This window comes from Falco punctatus (genome assembly GCF_963210335.1).
Source record: "Falco punctatus genome assembly, chromosome: 6".
NCBI classification, from domain to species: Eukaryota; Metazoa; Chordata; class Aves; order Falconiformes; family Falconidae; genus Falco; species Falco punctatus.
In genome coordinates, this window is record NC_137585.1 from 54,676,839 (window position 1) to 54,696,369 (window position 19,531).

Consider the following 19,531-nt stretch of genomic DNA (forward strand, 5'->3'; position numbering starts at 1 on the left):
TCTTAGTCCACTGAGTCACCCAGCCTCTCCACAGATGTAGAGTTTTAGGAATCATATGCTGGAAGTTGCTTCTCAGGACTTTCCCTCTTAGAGCAAAGATTCATTACTGTTTGGAGCAAAATGTTTATTGTTGCCCTTTCCACTCTGTAGGCAGTAAGGGATGGACAAACTGATAGCCAGCTGCCGTCCAGCTGCAGTGCAGTTGGGTTAAAATGTGGCCAGAAGCTGAGCTGGATGCAACTTCGACACGTCTGTCTGAGAAGGCTGCTGTTATTACAGCCAGTTCATGGGCTGCCTCTTTAGACATCCCTCTCTCTGTATCCAGGCTGTTGCTGTCTCCTCCATCTCTACCTTCAAGCAGTTCTGATATATGGTGCAGACCACATAGTCCAGAAACGGGAAATCCTCTCAGCTCATGACCCTCTTCTAGCACTCTGGAAAAGGGCTGGTCCATCTTTGGGGAACTGCAACCAAGCTGGACACAAGGCTGTCCTGCCCTCAGCCCCTCTCAAGTCCAAGCTGGATTTGGGAGACCAAGTCAATGGCTGGCTAGTAGCAAAGATGCTTGGCAGGGTTATGTATTTCAGGACCACCCAGAAAGCTTGCTAAATTTAGTCACATCTCAAGTCTTTCTAAAAGACACCAAGGAATGCTATGGCCATGTAGAATAACTTCAAAACAGGAGGGAGCAATAGACTTGGTTAAAGACTCAGGACTGTAAGCACCTGATGAAAACAGAGCACAAGTGGGTCGTCGTCGTCGTCGTCGTCCCCCCCGCTCCCCATATCTGGGACTGATAGGAGCTTTTCAGAAGCCTCTGGCCATGACTTTGTAACCCCTTTCTCAGATGAGCTGGGCTTGCTCAGGCAAATTATTGCTTTTAAATCAATAGGGAGGCTGGTATGAATAGTAGCTTTCAGCTCTTGCTGCTAAGGTCTGCTCATATTGCTTTACATTGTACTGGGGGACTTCTTACACCCCAGCACAGTGAGAGCTGAACACAAGCCATACCTGGGGAATCACACCTGCTGCACACGCGCAGCAGAAAGTTTCTTCCTGCAGGGCCACCAGCCCACCTCATTTCACAGTGCTGGGAGAAGGGCTGGACAGTTTGCAGAGAAATGTCAGAAGTGGTTTGCGTTGTGCCCGTACATAGAGTCTCAGCACACGAGAGCATGGTGCATGGACCAAATTGTTATTCTCTCTTACACAGGCTCAGATCGACATGCACTGTTTCAAATATGACCTTCACAGCAGACACTGCAGCATGAAAAACACATGATAGCTCTTACATCAATAAAAAAATGTTTAAACAGCAGCTTTAGCTGTAGTCATCAGTTTATATCTCTGGGTTTTTCCTGAGGCTGTTTGTGTTGTTATCTCATCCAGTCTTCCTTATTAGCCCCATAGCAGCTTCCTACTTAGCTGATGAAGTTTCTTAAAATATCTGCTCTAAGTGATGAAAACAAAGCTGATGATGTGTTTATCGTCTAGCCTTTTAATGCGATGTGTTACCTTCTAAACTAAAACAGATGAATTTTTTGCTTGTCTCTGGTTATTTTTCTGTCTTTTTCATCTTAGTCTCCACTCTTCCTTTTTTATCCACAGTTTGACCCAGATAGCACATTGCCTAAAACTCACATCTGACTTGAGTTCTGAATCTGTATTATTCAAGTGACTTTGCTGTTCCCATTAAGTAAAATGATTTAGTTCCAGAGCTCTTGATTAGAGAAAATAAGAGATCAAATCATTTGTCATTGAGTTAGGATGATGATAAGGGCCATGATACTTAAGGAGGAGAATTATTAAAATGTCACACACACCAAGCTGTTTATTATTTTGACAGTCTTGCACCATTCTTCTCTATTAACAAAGAATGATGCATTATTAAAACAAAACAAAACAAAAAATGCACCACTGAAATTAAAGGAAGTTATTGAATGCTCATTTATGCAATTGGCTTGCATAAATCAAACAGTTCCTGAACCTGGACAGAAGAGCATTAAGTTCAGCTTCCACTTTTGAAGAACAAAATCTGTTAGCATGCTGTCCTTGAGAGACAGGGGCTGCACAGTAACTCTGCGAGACCAACAACACGATTCTCTAATCTTTGCACAACCTGACATTGCAGGACTGTGGAAGTTCCTACCTTCCCTTTGGCTTCCCTTGGGGTGATGGCAAAGTCTTTCCTTGTTTCACCAACACCACAAGCACCAATGCAGCTGGGTGGCCCAGTCTCTCCTCAGAAGGAAGAACCTCTTGCTGACACACATTTTGTTTCGAAGCAGAAGACTATTTCTGGATGCCACAGGGCTGACTCACCAGCCCAAGTTCAAATCCCCAACCACAGGATTCAGTTCCTTTTACTTTACTGCTTCAGTTTTATTTCTTCAGAATAAAAGAAGAAGCTTCTGAACACAAGCTGAACATATCCTCAATGTCTTTCCCTTCTGTGCTGAGCACAGGCTCAGCAGAAACCTTGCTCTGTGCCTATCTGCTTTTGGAGTTTAGAGAAGAAATCCTTTTTTTTTTTTTTTCCTCCTTCATTGAAGGACCATAGGTTTCAATGCAAATATCTGAGAGTCATAAATCAAGGGAGTTCTTCACCCATCCAAGGTCGATGTTTCTTGTTGACGTAAAGCTTGCATGACCTGCAGACTGTCACCTCATATCATCTTGCATACAGGCCTTGGCAGTCACCTGTCAGTTAGCATCTGGAAACCTTAATTTCATCACTGTGAGGGACTCCCATGAAATGCTGCAAGCACAGGCGGTAGAACTGCGACCCCATGGAGCTATTTGTAAAGCACTTTTAAAGGGGTCTGGCTAGCTAACAATCCTTACAGGCCTGCTGGATCACCAGTTCTAGTCCCCTCCTGTTATGGCAAATCGTGTCTTGTAATTTCTTTAATTAACAAGGATCTACGTTTAAATGAATCATTTGTTGCTCATGAGAAATAGAGGCATTTGAGAGACCTGGAAATCTTTTCCTGAGTTCCAGCCTAAATTTTATTTACAGGCAATTTATACCCATCTGGTTTTGTGCCAAGTATATTCTTCATCGTGAATAGCTTGTCTCCCTCCTCTACAGTCACCCCTCAATGTATTTATAGTCAACTGTCATAGCTATCCCCAGACTTCATTTTTCCAGGCTAGACAAACTGTGCTGTTCTAGTTTCTTTGCTTTTCTGTTGATCATCACTGTGGGCCTGCCCGTGTCCATTAGTCTTTTCGGTGGTCTTCCTTGCCCAGAAGTCAGACTGTCTGACATGGGACTGTAAGCAACTCCAACAGAAGTTTCACCTTGGCCTTATACCATGTTATAAACACTTTTTCTCTTTTTTTATTGAGAATATTCCATTCAGGTTGGCTTTTGTCTTTTTGACAGGGACATCACACAGGCAACCTAATAGTCTTCCTGTAACTGATTAAGAGACCTGTTCTGTCTCATCTCCCAGCTTGTTCCCATAATGACAGTGAGTGCACGCATGAGGGAATGTGCTTCACCAGGCTGGCGCTCACATTCCCTCTATTTCAAATATTTGGAGAGTTAGGCATCAAGGTTAAGATTCATACTAGGTAGCATGGCAGCCTTGCACAGCAAGATGTATGGTCAAGACAGATGTGCTTGCATGGAGCAGGGAGATGCCTCCAGGCTGCAGGTTAGCACCTGGGCATCCAGGATCAGTAAAATATGAAGAGCTGTTTAGCAAATCCAAGCAATCATTAGAAGCAGTATACATCAAGTTACCTTCAGATAGGCTAAAAGAAAATTAGACAGCAGAAAAACATTGGAGGGAGAAGGTTCAGGAAAGAAACGAGCCCAAGTTTTTCTCTGGCAGGGATCAGAAAGCAAGCTTAGTTTTAGCTGGTCAACAGATACCTTATTTAAGTTGCATCAGTTAGGATCAGGCATTATTAAATCATGTGCAGTTGCCTTATTTAGATTAAGACAATTTCCTGATAGTGGCAGTAGTATAAGAGGAATAACATAACTTTCTTTTCCCCCAGCATGTGTGTGGAAGTCAGTATTTCCTTGCACTTTTCTCACTGCAGCTGGATAGCTGTAGAGCAGGAGAGATTAATCCCTGGACCAAGAGGGCAGCAGCATACAAGAATGTAACTTTGCAGCATGAGAAAAGCATTCTCCAATTCCAGCCCTTTGCTCCCTGGATTGATTCTGCATCTTGTATTAGGTAGTCATCTGTTTAAGTTTTTAAGTGATTGAAATAATACTTACAAAGAGAACACCAACAAATTCTGAAGGATGTGGACTATTTTTCAGCTGTGCTCATTTTTAGCTGAAAATTAAAATTTTACTCTTAAAATCTCTGTTTCAGGACTCTATTTCACCCAGCATTTAACCCCAAAGCTTCAGAAATGCTGTAATTATTTTTATTTTTCCTTTGTTTCTAATTTTTTTCCCAATAATTGAATTCAACAAACCGATGAATAACCTGGGATTTACTGACCTCTAACGGCTAAATTAAGATCTTCCACCTTCTGTTTAAATGCGCCATTAAAACGAAAAAATACATTCAGGACCTGCTGCTTTTTGGAGTCAAGACACTCCAGCTTCAAAAACACGTTTCCTTCTTCTGGTGGTAAAGAATCACTTATTCTTTCAACTGGGATGAATAATATTTTTTGGATGATGTAGGTAAATTATCAGTCACTTTCCCATTCCCTGTAATTAGCGTGATAAGGGGAAGACAAGAAGCTGGCATGCCTGGCTCTAGTGGTTTTTAATCAGTTTTGCATGCTCTGCTAATGGGAAAGAAGCAGTTTCCCTCACCGATTCTAAACCTATGGACAGATTACGTTCACTGTAGAAACACATTTCCTGGACTGTTTCACAAAACATTCATATGGGTAATCTGGAATGTAAGAGGTGAGTTTTGCATCATGAGCAGGATTTGTCTTCACTTTGGTTTATTCTGACCTCTGGTGACCAAAGATGCAAAACTAAATCCCAGACAGCTCGGTGCTGTGCCTTGCCAGCTCCTGCATCCTGCTGACCCCTGGCCGCAGGCAAAGGAGAAGGCTAGTGGGAGGCTGGAGGCATTTTAACCTGCTTGGATTAAAATAGATTAAAAATAAGGCTTGATATCATTATAGGATGTAGATAGCTGCGAGTACTTGGAGTGCAAGCTGCATTTTCTCCATCAATGTCAGGCAAAGGGCAGGTCAGCCCTTGTCTACCATTTCCACCCTCTGCAAAAAAACAGCCACCGATGGGACCGCCATTCATCCGTGGTCTAATGCCGCTTAGCCCAAAGAATCACAAGTTATAGTCTGTGTTTATGGTGATGGCTCATAACGTATTATCCTGTTGCCAGGGAAGCAGGCAGAAAAGATTACAAAATAGATGGATAAATATTATTGAAAATAGGATACCAAATTACGCACCATTGCTGGATGCCATCTAATGTGTACCATCATTTCTCAAGAAAAGCATTGTGTTTCCTTTTGAAGGTTTAACTGCATAGTGAGAATGAGCCAATCAATCATAGATTACCTTGAACTATCAATGCGCTTTTACTGGTTTTAATGACAAAGCTCTTCAAAGTATTAACAACATTTTTTTCATTTTTTCTATGTAATATACTGGTGTCTTAAAATATTGGTATATTAACAAGTTAGAGTGGCAAAAATTGTGATCATATGATAAACTAGTTTAGCACAGGGATTAAAATCCTCTGCTTTTATCAAAATATCATACATCATACATCCAAATTATGAGTTATTTAAGACTGCTTTTTAGAGTCAGCAATATGCTGGTAGCCTTGTACTTCTGGAAATCCTCTGTCATCCTCATGGAAAGAAGGGGAGCAAAGGATCATGTGTTTTGAATTTTGCCCATCTCTGAGCAGCAGATTTTCACACGTGAGTGATTTCACACAGCTCTGCCTACCCACATCAGACCCCACAGGTAAACTAATACCTGTTCATTAGCAAGGGCCCTCAAGGCCATTCATTGGGCTATAATTTCCTTGTGAACATATGGGGGGTGGGGTGGGGGGGTGGTGTCTCACAGAGCTTGTAAAAACCTACAGTACAGACTTATGTAACTGAGCAGGTCCTTAGGATTTTTTTGCAGTCAATAAAAGGTGTTGACCTAAAAAGAGTGCAGGTTTCTCACCTGTTTGGTAGCACAGACTACATGAGCTCCTCTGAGGGGGAGGGAAGCTCTGCTCTGTAAATGTCTACTTTTAGTCTCAAGTGTTTGGAGGTGGTGAAAGACCAGCCATGCATGCTGTGAGCACTGAACCTTTGCTATGTCCACATTGCTGTGTGATAATGGCTGCACTGGAATAAGCCTGTCTCCATGTCCCCATGCCGTGTTGACAAGTTGAATGTCCTTTTGGTATTGCAATGGGTTCTCAAGCACCAAATGTGTCACTTCATTTTTAAACTGTACTAAAGCCGTGTCCCCCCTGGTGCAGAACAGTGCTACCACAGGGCCTGGCATCAGCTCAGCCAACTGTCAAGGCCTCTGACAGCCTCAAAGACTGACAGGAAAGAGGTCTTCTTTTCTGGCAAGGCAATATAGCTGATTTTCTTGACCTTCCTTCTGGTCAGCAGTGTGGAAGTTTGCCCATGGTTTCTAAAAGTGCTCGTCAAACTGCTGAAGAGAAACAGCTTCTCCTGGGCTTGCCCATTTCAGTGCTTCGTGTTTTCAGTAGTACCAATTTTCCCTGTATGATGCTGCCAATGGGACACAATCAGAGCCATAGGAGTAAAGCTTATGAAGCCAGCAGTTGACACCTATATGGTGTTTCTCTCTCCTTTTAGTTACTGTGCTGGGAATGTAGACCTGGATGAAGCAAAATGATAAGCTGGTCAACAGCAAGATGTGCAACAGTGTGGGTTTTCAAGTACAACAAAGCCCACTGTACTTCCTCACTCTGCTCTTTTCCTTCAGGTCAGTCCCAGTCTGCTGCACGATGAAAAGCAAAAGATGATCAGCACCTGGAGACCAGTACCATAGTACAGAAACAATGATTTTTCTTTAGGTCTTTGTGCAGTTTTAACACTTCTAAACAATGACCAACTCTGGTTACCTGTGATCATGGCATGGTTGCTAAGCCTCTGCATGTTGGAGATTGCCTATTGCAGACTCTCCACAGTTACTGGATTTAAAAGCAGGGTCTCTTCATTTTGTGCTCCGGTGAGGTACTTGCATTCACACAGACATGTACCTGGAGTGATACTGGTCAAACAGTAGATTCATTATATCACTCATATTAGTAAAAAAAAAAATAAATTCAGGACAGGTGGTCTCTTCTCCTGTAGTTCAACTATGTTTCACTGCCTACATCACCAAGAAGAAAATGTTTGGGGTTTTTTGATTATGATTCTCAGATTTTTGATGCATTAGTCCATTTCTAAGGAGTCCTTTTTTATTGCCTACAAAACCATCCAGTGCTGAGTGAACTTCTCAGGAGAAGAGCTGTGACCCTAAAAAGAATTTATTTGGGGTATGTTGAAGTAGCTGTAATGCTTATTTACCATATTTCCACTTTGCACTGTGCCTAAGATGCATCTTCAGTCAAAATACAACAGCTTTTCTTTTACCAGACATGTACCATTAGTCCTGTTGGTTTTCCATTGGTTTACCATCAGATTACATACTGATTTCACAGTCTGCTTCATCCACATTCAAAGTCCTGAGCCAGGGCTTCAAAGCAGTCTCCAGCTAATCCGTTCTTTGGTTATGTTCCTGAGGGCAGTGCATTAAGGGCTGAAGCAGCAGGATGCCATGTTTGTTTTGCCTCAGTTACTAACTCAGGTCAGTTGGAGACAGAGGCATGCGGCAACTCTGTGCTCTGAATTAAGTTATGAAGTTCACCGTTCAGTCTGTATCTTGGCACTTATAAAAAAAAAAAAAAAAACTGAAGAAATACTGGTTCCCTGTAGAGTAAGTACTAACAATTTTATGTTTTAGTTACCAGTGCAGCACTCTGAGACTTGGCTGTGAAGGATACTATATAAACGTTAACAGCTGGAGTACCTTCCCTCAAGCACTCTCTGGTCTTATTTAAAATATCCTAAATTATAAAATTTACACTGCTTCCTTTGGGAGGCTGTATCACAGTCTAATAAATCTCTGTGTCAGGCAGTTCCTGAGATAGCCAGGCACATTTTCATGTGTGCACTTTGCCCTGTAGCTCCAGCAATTTGTCACTCACCTTGATGTTTATGGTCTACAAATATGATACACTTCAGAGACGCAGCAAAGTGAGGGAAAAAATTGATGAAAATCTAATGGGAGGATCACCTACAGGTTAGAGAAGATGGTGAGAGAAGTGGTTTTCCTTGGCTGACTACAGTGGTGGTGGTTATGTAAAGCGCTTCAACCCAGGACAAAATCATCTGTCTATGAAGTGCAATGCTTTAAAAATAGTTCTTTGTAGATGAATCCCTGCAGCCCCTTAATCCCTGTTGCTCTTTCCATTACTTTCAGGGTACTTACATCTTTCTTCTACTTAAGTGGTTAGGACTATAAGCAGCTTTTAAGGGCAATCTCAAGAGGGAAGAGCAGAAGGAGTCTATTCCCTGCTGACTGACACAATTATTCCAGACCACAATCTTCGATTCCATTTGCTCTTCTTTAAGCAGCAAAACATTTTTGGCACAAGGATTGTCTATGTAAGAAAGAAAGAAAGGGGAATTTACAAACAAAACCACCAAGGCATTTTATTCCAAATACTATTAAATCAGGATCACATAATTAACAAGAAATGGTGGGGAAAGTCTACTTTTTCCTTTTGTCAAGTCAGGTATGTGTCCTCCCTTATTTAATCATGGGGTCCTTACTATGCCATGACCTTGCCAAAAAAAAACCAAAACAAAACAAAACAAAAACCAAACCCAAACCCAAAAAACAGTGTGAGAACAACACCATTATTGGCTATTACTGTTTTAAGATTTTTTAATAACTGAGTAAAAAGGAATACAAGCAAGCAGTAAAGAACTGCTATTTCAGCCATTTTCATGTTGGGACCACTTTTTTTCTGAATTTAGGTATAACATCTCCATATCAACTGTGAGCCTTATCTCAGTGTGTGTCACAGACAAATAAAGCAGTTTATAGATTAACAAAGAAATATCACCTAAAACTTAATTGATCTTGCTTGCATTTATACAAATATTTTCACATAGACAAAAACAAAAGATTATTACTAATCCATATGAAACAAATGACAGTATTTAATTGGAAAGAAGTAATTCAGTAAGTAGTTTGGAGACAAGCAAACTATAATTCTTTAACTGAATACCACTATTTCTTTCTGCTCATCATAGTTCGCATACAATTTTTCTCTATAGCCCCCTCCAAAATGTTTTTAGCATTTTTGATTCAGCAATAATAATTATGTGGACAGTTTGGAACTGGAACAAGAACATGAAGATGAATCAATGCATGTTTTCCCTGTACTTCATCATAACCAACAGACCCCTTTGGGAATGGGATTTTGGTGGAGCAGCTTTCTATCAATATCATTGTAATGAGCTTTAATATTTAAATCCTGTTACAAGGGCTCTGAATGAACAATTATGAGTTGAAAGCTTCTCCTCATTATGTTATGAGACCTTTTCCTCCTTCTCCTTCCTCCTTGTCTTCTTCCTGCTACTGTTTGTTTATTAATCCGTGGAAGTGTTGCCTGGCAGGGGCAGGGAGCTGAAATGAGCCAGGTGCATTGAATGAACATAACCACATTAGCAAGAGACAACAAGTGTAAGCAAAAAGATAAATCATTATAATGAGACCAAGTGAAGAGGCCCACAAGCTACAGGCTGAGGGAAGCTGTGGGATCACATTGGGAAGAGATCATTACATGTTTGCCTGCTCTTCTGATTCATCCCAGTTATCTACCATTGCTATTGCCCAGAACAGGGCGCTGGAGTAGATCAGATCTGTGCATGTCTCGGTTTTTGCTCCTATGACATGGCTGAGCAAGGGATCACTGAAGAGGACAGCAAATTTCACTTGATATAATTTAACCTGCTTTCTAAACCTGCTTATTCCACGCATTTAGCTTCCATTTTTAAAGCAACCCAGACATTTTCAGTGTCCACATAAAAAAAAAAAAATCTTCAGCTTTTGAAAAAAATCTGTGACTCATTCAAATTTGCAAAGGCAGCCCTTAAATGTAACGAATCATCAACAAAGAAAAAGCAGCATCCTAGGAAATTTCTCCATGTTTTGTCCCTGAACTTGACCAGCAATTGCTCAAATAGCAAGAATTCATTCCTCAGTTTATGCTTAATAAATTGATAAAATAATTAGATGTTTGTCCATGCTCACACATTTACTAACACACACTGAGATGTCCTTAACACACACTGAGATGTCCTTTTACATCGGTTGCACTTCCATCTCCCCAACCGTAAAATGCAGAGATATCAGGTTTGCTGGTGATTCAGATGTTACCAGCCTGGGGGTCATCATTATACTTACTTACAGTGCATTATTTAAATCAATATTTGGATAATATAGAGTAAATGGGAACTACAGAAAATAAGAACTCAGTTGTATAGAACTTAACCAATAAAACATCTACTCCACCAGAAAGCAGTACAGCATATATAAACTTCAAGTGTTTCACCTACCGTTTCACATACCTGCAGTTTCACAAAAAGGCTCTTGCAGCACTTGGCAAGATCAGCCACTGGAAAATGATGTTTAAAAAGGCCCTGTGAATCACAGTTAGTTACAATATGTGATCTGAAACAGTTACCATTTTTCTAAATTACAAGCAACCAGCTGGTGTTTAATTACAATAGATTGATATTTCTTAAACTGTCAAGAGTTTTCAGCAATGAGTAACTCATTTTAATAAATTTTACTGAAATAAGAAAAGACTTTGAACTTAAAAGATCAGGCTTTGACATTAAGGAGCCTATCACTCTCTTCTAGGGACAGTGCCAATAACAGGAATCTGAGGAAGACAAGCCTTAGACAGAAAGGAAACTCATCAACAGCTCATGCTTGATAGATTTCTGGTTTGTTGGTAGTGTGTGGGATAACATCAGTATGCTGTTTACATGCGCTGTTTGTGAGATACATAAAGACTACAGAGAGTGGGCAGTTATTGTATGGACAGCTGAAGTCATGGTCCAGTGCCATGTGCATATGGTAGCAGGCGAGCATGTGCCGCGTGGCATAAGAATTAGGAATCATTGTGATTCCAGCTGTGCCCAGAAAATGCTATGAATGGCAAAGAGCTCTCTCTCTCTGTTCATTGAGAAAACCTTCATTTGGAAAGCCAGCTGCCTGCAGGCCTTTTGAATAACACTCCTGGAAACTTCTGGCTCTGGGGTTTGCTACTTTTAGCTTCCCCTGCAGCTGCTGCTGAGCCAACTCTCATCTGCCAGCCCCACAGAGGCAGCTGGCAAGGTGCCCGTTGTTCTCCGCTGCTTTGGGGGCACTTGGGAGTGCTTTCCTGGGGAGAGGGGGAAAGGAGGGGGGGGCCATATGCTCTAAACACAGGTAGGTGAGATGTTTAGAATTTGATGGGATTTGATCTGTCATCTGCTTCTCCTATTTTTCTTTCATGTTACCCTTATCATGCTATGGTCAAAAATGTTCTATTGTGGCAATTTACACTGGAGAGTAAAGAGCAGCATCTTACCAAAAAAAGTTCACAAAAATCAGCATTATTAATGTTCTTTATTTACTAACATAAACTAAGAAGACAGCCTTGTCAGCCTGACGTCTGAATGCATATTTATATTTCCAAATAAGTGCCCAAGTTTTTAGAGATCCTGAATGTTGTTGGTAGTGGTGAGTCAGCAAGCGTGCAGCTCAGCTCAGCGCAGCCCCGGCAGGCTGCTGCGGGGTCAGGTGCTGATGCCGAAGGCCGCAGCTGTCACCCAGCTCCTTGGGCCGACAGAGAGACCGAGGCCAGCCGAACCTCACCCAGCCTCGCTGCCCAGCTGGCAAGGTGACTCAAACCCAGCTGCTAATGCACACTCAGGCCTGCCTTCCCAGAGCGTGCCATGCAGAGCAGAGGATTCCAGAACCAAGGCTTACCAGCGCCTACCTCCATTTGTTGCTAGGAAGGGACTGTGTACACTGAACCAGGAAAGCAGAAGGTTCAAACCTGCAAAATGGCTAACACTCTGCATAGGTCCCAAAGAGCTCTTGATGGCAAATATTTGCCCAGTCAAAAATGCGAGTGTGCTTTTGGGGATAGGTAAGACTTCACACACATGAAGCTACACGACAGAAAATGTAGTATGTATGTATGTACTGCTATGTCCTGCCCTAAAAGCTGTATTTAGATCGCAAAAGGCGAGGAAGATCTTTGCAAATTCGTTTCCAGAAATCATGGCTCTGCTCTGCCGGAGTGTGAACACAAAAGCGCGGGCACTGACAGGCGTGTTTCCCGGCGGGGAGCAGCGGCACCGCGGGTCCCGGCCTGCGCCGCCGGCTGTGCGGTGCCGGGGCAGCACGGGGCGCGGGCAGCGGGTCGGGGCGCGCCACGGCCGCCGCTGGGACCCGCCTCGCAGAGCTAGCCCCGCTCCCGGGAAGGTGCCGGGACACGCTCCTCCACCGGGGAGGGAAGGAAGCGCTTCATTCCTGGAGCTGTCTCACCCCTCTCAGCGCCTCCCCGCTTTTGTCCCACTCTGTGGGGAAGGCGGGTGATGGCAGGGTGCCACCGGCCTCCCACCCCTTCCCAGGCCCGGCGCCTAAAGTGTCACCCACTGCCCGTTACGGGGCGGTCAGGTGGCAACTGACATTTCAGAACCCCTGGATTATTTTATCCCATTGGGTAAATACGGTTTTAAAAAATGTTTTACCTCAGAGGATAAATTATGTCTCAAAGCACAAGTGCTTTTGCAGTAGTAGCAAATGTCCACAGCGTGGTGCCAGTGTAATGGCGATCTGGGCCTCCTCAGCGCAATGGCGACAGCTTCTGAGAAGAGCCAGTGCCTGATTATTTTTTTAAACACTGAGGCAAACACAGTCTTCCTCTCCAGGATGTCCAAATACTGACACAGTTCAAGGTGTGGCTCTTTCAGGGCCGCTTGTCTCTGCTCTCCCAGTGTGATGTCGTCCTAAACCAGTACGTCTCAAACACCTCAACTGGGTACTAGTGTCCTTGAGCAGGATCAGCACCAGTGGAAAGCTTGAGTCCAAGACCCATGGAAGATGATGGACACACGGGCCTCCCCCAGGCTCGCTCCCACCAGCAACTGCAAGAGAAACAGAGGAGAGTGGGGTGTGAGTTCTCTCTTTATGATGGCAAAATGTGCTTCTAAATACTTTTGCCTTTTAGAAGTTTAGGCCTTCTGTGGAATGCCACAGTTTTGTCTGAAAACAATGTCTGTTTTCACTGATATGTACCCAATGAGGTGGACAGGCAGGTAATCCAAACTCAACTGTGGTTTGAGGAGCATCCTGCCAGTGACGGACTTTTTACCTAAGGATACTTTCGCAGCAGGTCTAAAGGAAAAAGCAGGTGGAGAGGCACCTGGGAGCTGCAGAACATCTTCTGTTTCTTTTACTAAAGGAAAGTTGCCCTTAAGGGTGCAGAAAACCTTCTGTAGAGCCAAATCATGGCGATGGAGCCTGGATGGACTGTCACAACCTGCTGCATCGAGGACTAGAACAAACTAGGGGTAAATTACTTACTGGTATTTCTCGTTCAAGTTGTGTTCAGATCTGAATGAGCTTTTCTGGAGGTTCCTTGACAGTGAATTAAACAGCCATAGAGCAAAGAGTCCCAGCTTGTTTTTCCTGAGCTAATATAATGCTCTGTAGACAGTACCTTAAGCAATGCTAATGAATGCTATTTGTCTTTAGGAGGTTGTTGCCTTTAGTAACTAGCAAAGGCTGACTTACACCCCTGTCTCCCAGATCTTCACTATACAGTGTTAATCATTGCCCCACCTCACACACAGATGTGTATTTGGAAAATTCATTTGTTATTACTACAGTTGTTATTACTACAGACACAATACACTCAGTCTGCTTGGCCCCAAAATATCTAGTGCATGGCATTTCCCTATTAAATGTAATGTAAGAGTCTCTAAAAGTCTCATGATTTTTGATGTGTAACCCAGAAGACTGATAACCCCTCAGTACAATGTGAAGAATTAATGATTTGTGACATAGATTGCAACATATTTCTAAACTAAACAGCTGTTTATAAAAATAAAAATAAAAATAAAAATTGTAATGTAACAAGGAATTCATGCAAGCTGTAACATAATAAAAAGTGTCTGCAGTAATACATCATCACTTGAAGACATCTACTATATGACTATCTATATTTTTGTTACTTGGGTAGCTGCATGAAGGTTTTCTTTAAGGAATAATAAATGTCTGAGTATTTAAAGTCTGCCATAAATGAGTCTGTATCTTTCACAACTCAGGTCTGATAATACATTTTAGATCAAGGCTCTTAAATATGTGAAGATTATAGGTAGAATATTGTAACATTGTGTAAATTATTAAGGTGCATGTGGTAAAACAACAAAATCTGTGTGCAGCCCTAATAAAAGGCATGGATGAATGTTGGCTGTAGGAAAAAGTGAAGAAGAACAGTTTAACAATAAAGCAGTGTGCATAACATGAAGGAATTCCAGTGCAGAAAGAGCTTTGCAGAAGTAGGAACTGAAATCTTTGTAGAAGAACTCTGATAGAAATTAAAATTCTATGTTTGGAAAAAACCAGCTGAAAGCAGACAGCTGTGAGCATATGAGATATAGGGACTCTAATGGCTTTGGTAATTTGAAGAGTTCTCATCAATCACTGATCTAAATTGTCATTTTTCTTTGTCTGACAAGGCCTTGGAATCCTTTTCCAGGACTGATGGTGAAGCATCTTGCATCTATAATGGAAGCCACACAGGGATCTCTTCTAGTGTGTCTTCTGCTGATTGGAAATGTAAAACCCATTGTCACAGCCGCTGCATGGCATATTAGGATGCTGTGAGCTTTGTGGTATGGCTCAAAGCACAAAGCCATCCCCCCAGGTAACTAGCAGGGGTGATTAGAGAGCATCTGCTGGACTGCCATTTGCCACCACTTTACCACTAAAATTTTGATACAGAGTGTGTTGTTTACATCAATGGCTTTTTCCTTTGCCAAATGTTCAGGACACCTGTGACTTCAAGCACCTCAATTTTCCTTTCTTAAAGAAAGATTCAAGCTCTCATGATGACAGTGAAAATCCAGTCTCACAACACCTGAACAAAACATAAGGCTCATTTCTAAAAACTGTATTTTCATGTTTGCTTTTAGAAGTTATAGGAAAGGAAACCTACGGTTTGAAAGGAAAAGAAGAAAATTGTTGTACATATTCAGTTGTATGTTGGTGTAAGAGGGTTGTTGGAGGAACATTCATTTCATTATCGTGTTGAAAAATGGTTCTTTTTCGTGTTGCATATGGTGGAAGAGATGGTGTGATGTTAAGGTTTAATTGCAATAAACTGCTTCCCCCCCGCCCCCCCGCCCAGAAGCCCTTGGGTTCCTGGAAAGAGTGGCAATTACAGACCTGAAATACATATAAATTATTTTATAACTGTAAATAAGCATGTCTGCATTTTTCTGTTTTGGCCATATGCCTTTTAATAATTGTGATCTGTGCCTTACATAATTCTTTGCATCACAATGAAAGCCAGTGACCTTTTGTAAGTCATGCAGAACAGATAAATTTCCCCATAACAGACTTTATAAGAAACTCCACTTTGCAATTATGTTTTTAAACTACCAAGCATTTTGATGCTACTTGAAAAATTACAGTAAATTAACCTGATATGGCTCACAATTAATCTGTTTATTAACAAAAAGATTTAAATAAGAGGAGGAAAACTGGAAGGAAGGCTAGTCCTAAACCCATAATAAGAGGTAAAATGCATGAAATGTGCATGGGTGCTTCAACAGAGGGGAAAAGAAGACAGTTACATGCATTTCTGTAAAGGTGTAAATACTGATGATACATTTTGTTCCGATATTTTTACATTCCCGTTTCTGTTGAGGACTGGGTAGTGAATAATGTGAGGGCTTGTGAAGGTTTTCTTTCCAGTTGGACAGTTTATAATACTCTATATGTTTTTTTATTTGCAGGCTACTTATACATAGTAAGATAATCACTGCAGTTCTGGCAACACTGGAGTCCATTCAGCTTTAATATTTTCATATGCTTCATTCATGTATGTATACACACCCACACCTTACACTCACACAGCACACACACATGCACAAGAACAGATCAGAGAAGGAAAAACACCACTAAAACTTTTGATTCTGCTGCTGGACAACATCTGGAAGTTCTGCCAGAAACCTTCCCAGAGACTCCTGTCCACAGGCGCACCAATACGCAAGGGGATCAGGAAAGCAGCAGCTGGCCATGAAAACATCCACAGCTTGATTTCAGAGGCCATGAATAAAAAACAGAGTCATGATAACTCATAAACTGTAGGAAAGGATGCTACGCGCCACATGCTTGAAGGTGCAGAGATGCCTTGCTATTGTTTTTGCAAAATGTGAAAACTGTCATTCCGTTTTGCCAAATGCTGTCTTTAATGTGTCAGCACTTCCACACCCCACAAGAAGCAGCTTTTTACGCTTCTGAAAGAAGTGAAAAGAAATACATATGAAAATGGAAAATGTTTTTCTTCTTCAGGGGAAAAAGAAAAGTCTTAAGCAGACTTGCTTACTTGACTGGTGGGAGGTCTAAGTAATTCAAGGTTGGAGTGAGAATAACTTCTGCCAAGGAAATGAGAAGTTTTCTGAAAACTGAGTAAAACCTGTTGACTGAGAGTCTTGGAAAGGAAATTATTTGTAGGTTAAAAAGGCAAGAATACAGAACTGGCTACCAGTGGTAATGACTATACTATGTGATGTGAGAATGTGTCCCAGCTCCCTGGTGTGGATACTCAACCTGGTTGTGTCCTGATGATTCCTTGGGGACATCACCCTTTCTCACTCCTTCCCATTTCCTTTAGAAATTGAGGGAGAAGAAAATCTGGTTGCATAAGAAATTAGGATGATCAGTTCTAAAGGAGATGCTGTCAATTTGTGGTACCAATGTTTACAGTGCTCACATAGATCTGAACACATCATCTTAATGTATCCCAATCCTTCTTAATTCTCTGCACATTGAACATTATTATGGAATTCTGGATCTGAAAAAGTTGCTTGGAGAGAGAGGTTTGAGTTCATTCAGACATGATAGAGCTGTAGTCTGTTTGCAAATTCAAGTCCCATTTCTGTTTGAATGCAAGTTGGACTAGCTTGAACTGCTGCAGGAATGCCCTGCTCATAGACTGTATTGTTTATCCACAGGTATGTAAGTGCAGCTCCGGCTGCTGATGAACAGGTTGAACTTGAGTTAAAAAACTCTTGCATGGACAGAAATGACAAATACGAAACTGCTCTAAATAGTATTGAGCTTTTCTCTGTGTACCACCATCTTTGTTTTACGTTCCAAATTAAAGATACTAAAGTGTTAAAGTATGATCTTTACCATTATGTAAAGCAAAAAGAACATGTCCGTCTCATTTATTTGTTTTGCAATGAGCCTAAAACACAACATCAGAAGCAGAAAAAAATCTTGAGAATTTAAGGGCAAAGAGTATCTGTTCAGTTTTGTTAAGACATTCAGGGACAAAGTTCTGAAGTAAAACACCCATAACATACAATTTTAGATACTATTGGCTATTTTGTGTTGGCTGTCTCTTAATTGGAAAAGGTGGTGTAGAATTCAATATTTGCTAGGAAAATGAAAAACATAAGAGCAATGGTTATTTTATTTCTTTTTTTTTGGTCTTTGCAATGCTTCTTTGGTTAGTGCCATCTGCCTGGTATTAAAAACTTAAACTTGGTGAAGAAACTGTTATTACAATTTTACACAACCATGTATTTTGTAAACAAAACCACCAAGATATAAAATATTGGACTCTGAAATTAGCTTCCCTCCCAGTTAACTTTGGAACTATCTGAGCAAAAACATGCTCCTAATATGGACCCTTTTTTCACATTCTTGGCATTTTGAATGGAAACCTACTTTCCCACTTCACCACAGCATGAGAAAACAAGGCAGAAGGAGACATGTAACTACAGAACCACAGAAAAGCAGTCTGGGAACCTGGATTAGCAGAGTTTATAGTGAAAAGGACCTAGATTGTTTAAAGTCCTCAACCACTGGCATTTTGAAAGGAAAACATAAAAATACACTTTTCGGAGAACAAAAAATTTTGTCTGTACCAGATGCATGAAACTTGAAGACACTTGTTTGGTTTCCCAAGGAAAAAGAAGGACAGTGTTACGACCTTCTGCCAGCAAGGAAGTGCATTACCGTGACTGTGAGAGCAGGGTAATCCACAAAATGTTGAACTGCTAAAATATTTTCAAATTCTTTGTGAGTTAAGTTAGACCAAGGTACAAGCTTTAATAAGTACTGAGAGGAACCATGAGTTACTCTATCAAGATCCCTAGGTTGTGAAGTTTCAGTATGCAGCTTTGCTGATGGCAACAGCCAGCATGTCTTGAAAACCTGCCAAAGACTATTTACATATACTCCGGCATTACAAAAATTTTAATAGTCTTTTTCACCATTGCTAAGGCTTACTTGCAATACACAGTCTGCTGCACAGGTCATTATATGCTTGCCTGGACCATACCACTGCCTCCATGCTCCCCATGTAACGCAGGGGACAGCAGACCCTTCTCCACAGCTGTTTGGAACTCAGATCTCAGCAGGCCCAACACATCCTACAGTCTGTGTCAGCTGGTCTAAAAACAGGCGGAGGCCTGCTGTCAGGATGGTGGTCAAGCATTGGAACAGGCTGCCCAGGGACATGTTGGAATCACCATCCCTGGAAGTATTCAAAAAACGCATAGATATGGTGCTTGGAGGCACAGTTTAGTGGTGGACTTGGCAGTCCCGCATTAATGGTTGGACTTGATGATCTTAAAGATCTTTCCCGAGGGGAATATGCTGAAAATGGCCAACTGTTGGGAAAAAAACTCACTTGGTTTCTAGACTATTTCATAGGCCCCATAGGTATGTCCATACTAATACTTCAGTTTGCCAGGCACTGAATCTGGGAATGTGAAAAGACTCAGCTCATACAACTGCAGAAAAACAGGGATTGGGAGAGACTCCTGGAGGGCATCTTGTCCAAACCCCTGCTTAATGTTGGGCCATCTTCAAAGCTGCAGGAATGCTAGCAATCTGCCTGCACCAGCAAAGAGTGCAGCTGCCCACAAGGCCCAGCTGGGCACGGTGCCTGCCACAGCATGCCAGAAAGCCATGTGAACCCATGTTAGCTGTGACAGGCCACAGTCAGAGCCAGGTACCTTCAGAAAGTTTTCCAGCATAGGCCACAGCATCCCACTGCATGGAAATGTTTCTAGGCAAGCCTGAGCTTGTACCCTAGAAGTAGTTCTGCAAAGTCATGTGAATGGCTTCCTTCACTGTTAGTGACCACATCAACTGTTTTCCTAGTGTTTTGTTTATACGAGTGTCACAGAAGTGTTCAATCGTTGCCCCCAAAACTTTGGAAAATCAACA

The 19,531-nt window shown here is 41.8% G+C and overlaps 1 protein-coding gene across 5 annotated transcripts in view; it reads right to left on the reverse strand.

Annotated features, from left to right (window-relative positions):
- Positions 1-18,552, reverse strand: part of PPM1H (protein phosphatase, Mg2+/Mn2+ dependent 1H) — a 212,717-nt gene extending 194,165 nt beyond the window's left edge. For all 5 annotated transcript variants that reach the window (XR_013928677.1, XM_080390780.1, XM_080390777.1 and 2 more), the window contains exon 1: positions 2,150-18,552. The gene's annotated coding sequence lies outside the window, so the exon portion shown is untranslated. The remainder of the gene's footprint in view (positions 1-2,149) is intronic.
- Between the last annotated feature and the right edge of the window lie 979 nt (positions 18,553-19,531).